At 32.3% G+C, this 5,664-nt stretch overlaps 2 pseudogenes; both read right to left on the minus strand.

Moving 5' to 3' along the window:
- Window positions 1-1,425: 1,425 nt before the first annotated feature.
- LOC148598712 (uncharacterized) lies at window positions 1,426-2,059 on the minus strand (annotated as a pseudogene).
- A 27-nt stretch (window positions 2,060-2,086) lies between these two features.
- LOC148598713 (uncharacterized) lies at window positions 2,087-4,777 on the minus strand (annotated as a pseudogene).
- Window positions 4,778-5,664: the final 887 nt, after the last annotated feature.

Consider the following 5,664-nt stretch of genomic DNA (forward strand, 5'->3'; position numbering starts at 1 on the left):
CTAAAAACTGAACATAATACATAATACGATTAACAGTGTGAAGTCAACGATGATTATGGACAAAACATTCTAAAACTTGATTTAGCTCTGAAAAGTTAAAATCACTCTTGTGATGAGATTTTGTCTAGTGATCTTCTGAAGTGTTTTATTAAAGCATGCAGCATTTCCTCTCTCAGATAAAATGAAGTAAAACAATTGAAAATTGATGAATATCAATTTTGAATTTTAATCACTTTACACACATACATTTTTTTTACTGATGTAACTTCTGATGAACAAAATATTTGTGTGTACACAATGGTTTGACTTTACATAAAAATACTATATACATGTAACTTAAATAATTTCAATTAACCCACAATATGTTTTTGATAGCTATAGCTTAAACAAGAAAAACAAAATGAAACAAAAAAATATTCATAAAAACAACATTCCTTTTCCTTTAAAGGTTGTACACCCATTCAGCTCGTGTATGCCAAAATATTTTGAATGTCAGTCAAGAGAAACAAAATCAATCAAAATACATTAAAATAAAAGTGCACGAATCATTACAAAAAACATGTAACAAACAAATCATTCTCATACAAAGTGATACAAACTATGTAAATTGAAAATCAGTATGGTGCAAGTCTCATAGTCGTATAATATATTTTATCAAATGACAGTGTTATTTGTCAAAAGCAGCTTCATCTTGAATCATCACTCAGTTCCTTTCCACATTGTTTGGAATGAAACTGCAAAACATTCTGTTCTGTGTTGAAACTACTACTACTGGTTCTTGAAGAATCTCAGATCTTACAAGTTTCTGAATTCCTTTGAAAAAATAAATCACATTGGTTTAAAATCAATGCTATTCGTCTGCTCTTAACACTGTTTAAAGTAGTTGCAGGAACAGCACTGTCAAAGGTCAAAACAATTAAATATAGTAACCATTTACAAGATACCTTTATTTACATTTTCGAAAATGTAATAAATACTATAAAATGTTAGCATCTTCCAATATTGCGTTGTGATATGAAAAACAATATTGATGATTGTATTGCTTGGTAACAATTATTATATACAAATGTTATAAAAACCCTGTAATGGCAGACAAATATCATATACAGCTACAAGTGAAGGAGTTATTTAATTCTTCAGTCTTCTACAGAGTTTAAGTCCATGAAATATATAAATACATGTTTTGTTGACAATATTGCTTCCATTATTATCAATGGTATTTTTCAAAACTGTCATTAACTAAAGATCTAACCACCATATTAATAGATCAGTCATGGTTTAACACAACGAATGAAAAAAGTAAAAATTGACGAATTGGAAAAGAAAAAAAAACTATAACAGTGTCAGGCACATTTAAAAAGCAAAAGAAAACCATGTCTGATAAATTAACTGAGAACTGGATATCTAAAATAAGTCCCTATTTAACTAAGTCAGACTTTTGTAAAATTCCTTTAGTTGTTTATCTTCTCATTGGATTGTAAGACTCTCTACCATCTTCTGGTTGTTGTACAATGATAAAAATATCTGGCGGCAAGCATTACCAGTACCAAGAATGGCCTTCTTTATTTCCTCATTAAAAAAACCGAATACAAAGCATGACCATGCCCAGAGAGGTCCCTTTATTGTAACACACCTCGTCAAATGGGTCCGGTTGTTGACGTTAGGGCCAACTGTGTTATCACCGTACAGATTACCAAAGTGCTTCACAAATGCCATCAACAAAATATCTGTTTTACGTAGATCAACAGAAGAAATCATTTATCCAAGTAATATAAAGGTCGCCTCTATCAGTAAACATCAGGAAGGGATCCATACAGGCAAGATAAAGAATAATACAACAACTACGACTTCGATTCAGATGCTTTCTAGTGATTGTATCGTCATCAATCTTCCGTGACAATCGTCTCAAATAGTATGGAGGTTGTATTGTAGTTAATATGCTGTCAATGTCATGGACTTTGTCACCTATGTAGAATGGCTTGTCGCTTTACGTAATATCAAACAATAGCTTCATCATCTTCTTCATTATTCCAAGAAAAATCCCATGCATATAGTCAAGGACACAATAGAAGGTCCATTATCCTTACTACCAACTTCCTTTTGCAACTTGTGTTGTTGACTCAACCTTCACTGCAATGCCTCTGTTATGTAAGACATTAAGATATTCTACTAGTTGCCGTAAACACATATTCATTCCTGGCTTTCTGCAACCTTGCCACAATTCCCATGAAACCATGTTCTCCAAAGTAAATTTCTGCAATGAAAGTAATTCATTGAGTAGAAGATAAACTGGCCACAGGGACACTTTGGAACTCTGGAACAATGGAATGCCATCTGTAAAGAACGACAAGGTGAAATTGTTCTTGTTATCACGGAATCCACCTGGTTCCTTCAGTTTTTTGTACTTTTCACCATCAACAATGTCTGATATGGTATCATGTTGTTCAGGTCGATTATTTGCATATTATTGCATGGTGCTCCAGATTCGATTCTGCTCATGTACTTCTTGCAGCTGCTTTTCTAAACTGAATGTTACACAAAAGTTAGTAAACTTCTTCTCTTTTCTCCCTATACATCCTGGAATCATACACTGGTCAACCTCCCCTGTACACAGATTCTTGCATACTCCACAATATAGATGTTGCTTAAAGGCAGTTTGTATCAAATCCACATAGTTATTTGTGCTCCTCAACATTTGTCTCCATTAGATTCTCTGCTGGTATGTGGTGTCCCATTAACTGTATTAGATGGGGAAAACCTCTGTCTGATAGGTTGTTGTAGTTTTCAAATGCACGCATGGGCATAATGTGTTGGTATTGGCTGATAAGTGAGATATAGGCATCTTGGCTAGGTGGTACCATATATAGAGGCGGCCCGAAAGTTTCAACAAAATTAACAAGCTGTTCTTCTTCATTATCATAATCAATATTCTCTTCATTCTCTAATACTCCGAACTCAGGTACCATTTCTGTTGATACAAATTTCGCAGGCGGTACAGGCATGGTTACTTCTTGGACACCAATATAGGTTGGTGAATTTTCTGGTTCAAGTGCAATCCTGTAAAAAAAAGTCCTGCTTGATACTGTACAGAAGTTTTGATATTTTTTAAAATTATTTTTTAAACCTTGTAATCAAAATAAAATTGCATTGAATGGTAAATTGTAGACTAATAGCCTGTTAACCAAAGGATAGAAGTAAATTCAAAAGAAACATCTTGCATATCTACAATGAATACTAAACAACAAATTTGATATCTATCGCTTGAACGGTATTTAAGTCAGTCACTTAAAGGATATATAATATTGAAGAATGCATTCCTTGCATGTACAAGTTGAGTCATAATGAAATACAAGGGTTTTTCTCTTTTCGCTATTTATTTTTTTATATATTTGTCATATATATTGGAAATAATGATAAAAAACAATTTTTTTTACCAAAAGCTTCTCATATTTTTGTGTATATTGAGTAGTTTCTGGGATCGCGAAATTAATATTATTTTTGCAACAAAAACAAATATTTATTTCAACCTGCTAAAAAATACACACTTAGACTGTAATTTCTTAATTGTAACCGAAATATATTGATGTTCTTACCTGTAGTACTTAGTACTTTTTTGGCACTGCAACTTCTTCATTCTCATCATAAATTTTGTACCACTTTGGTGGATTACCAGCTGAAAAGATGATTCACAATTTACAAAATAATGTTAGAAAGCTCATACAGAAAAAAAACCTCTAATTTTCAAATGGAATTAAACGCAAAACCCTCAAGTTGAAAAGCTCGCCTCGGGATGTTTTGAGGCCAAGAAAGAAATACCCGTGTTTCTGCTAATATACTCTGAATATCTAGGACCAGAAGGTAGGCACAACTATCATTTTCTTTCAAATTTGTTTGTGTTGGAGACACATTCAGACTTTAATAGTGCTTGTCAACACATTGCAAAAAGACCAGACATTAGAAGGCACAACAAATTAGAATTGCAAGGGTTGCCAGAAACACGGGTATTTTTTTAGGCCTGATTATTATAATTCCTTTATTTACATATGAAGATGTCTAACATTTGATTTAGGAGGAAGTGCATTTTAACACATAAACACAAAAGTTGGATTATCTCTATTTGCAGTTTGGAGTCTCCCGGCAAGGTATCTCCAGCAATATTCCTTCAAATAATGGTCTTCACACATACCATTGAATGATAGAACTGTTTTGGTATTCTCAATATAACCTTGCGTACAATGAATTATAGCCTAATCTTAGAAATGCTACAATTTACATATGTTTCATTTTATTTTTTAAAAACATGTGTAAAATTTACCTTTAGAAAAAAATATGTAATCTAATGGGACATTTAATGATACCCTGCCAAGTTATTTTTATAAATGTAGGATTTAAAATGACTTTAACTGGAAAAAGCATTCTTTGAATTTTGCTGTAAATTGAATTTAGCCTGTATTTGATAGAATTAAAGACTTAGCAGAGTTTCAAAACAATTAATTGATCTATTATCATCTAGAGATCACAGGGGACAGATGAACATGCAACAGTAAACATGTTTAGGGTATTACAGAATACCTTGCCACTACATGTGACATGGGATATAAAAAAATATTCATAGTGGGTTACAATTTATTTTTATTTACATACTTATTTTATATCATGGCAGCTACATAAGTGCTTTTGTAAAGTTTGCGTCCTTGCTAGAGTCCTTGCTGTAATAACAGGGCAGACCCAGTCCTTGTCCTTCTTTAAAAGAAGCCTGGAGATCATCTTCTTCCATAATTTGACTGTAATATAGAAAAAAATATAGATTGAACCAAATGGAAACTATAAATACTGAAAAGTTAAGATTAATTCAATGTCAATTATTACCATCAGTGGTGAAAATGAGGCAATTCTAAAAGCCTACATTGTTTCTTGTTTCTCCAGTACAGGAGTGATTTGTTAATTGACATTTCGCCAATCAGCAATCAGCTTTTCAATGAGATGCAAAACTGCTGAGTAGATATAATTCTCCAGGGACATATGCACATTGAATGTATGACAGAAAGGCACAAAAAAGACACAGACGAAACATCATCAAAAACAAAATCGATTAAATAAATTTCTGTAACTTGAAATGAAAAATTAGGAGGTTTCGATAAAATAAAATATAAAAAAAATGAAAGGGACACTTCCGACAATGGATTTAACGCTTTCCTAAAGTTACATTAATGTTGTGTAAAGTATTTTTTGAGTCAGTGTGTAAAAACTGGAACCACCCTTTTTATGAACTCAAAAACGGAATTAAAGATAAAATGGAGCTTTCTGAAATTGTTATAAAACTTTCACTTTTACAAGCATTTTTGAGTTATTGTACAATAGCGTATAGGGCCAACGGACAGATGGACGTACGGATTAGAGCAAACCAATATTCACCCAAGTTTAAGTTGTGGATGGGTTAAAAAAATAAATTCAGTTTTGTTTCCCATTTTTTTTGGCTAACATTTAAATTTGCTACAATATTTTTAGGACAATAAGGTACACAGTGTACGCATGTGGATACAACTAGAGGATGGTGTTTTTTTCAATTTTTTTTATTACAACGGATTCCGGTTAATTGCATTACTTACAAAAATGATTTTTTTTGTACATAGATAAGATGGGGAATGTGTTTGTTCTTCGATT

The sequence above is a fragment of the Perna viridis genome, chromosome 14 (assembly GCF_037379345.1).
Source record: "Perna viridis isolate PV_CMFRI_1.1 ecotype Kerala chromosome 14, ASM3737934v1, whole genome shotgun sequence".
NCBI classification, from domain to species: Eukaryota; Metazoa; Mollusca; class Bivalvia; order Mytilida; family Mytilidae; genus Perna; species Perna viridis.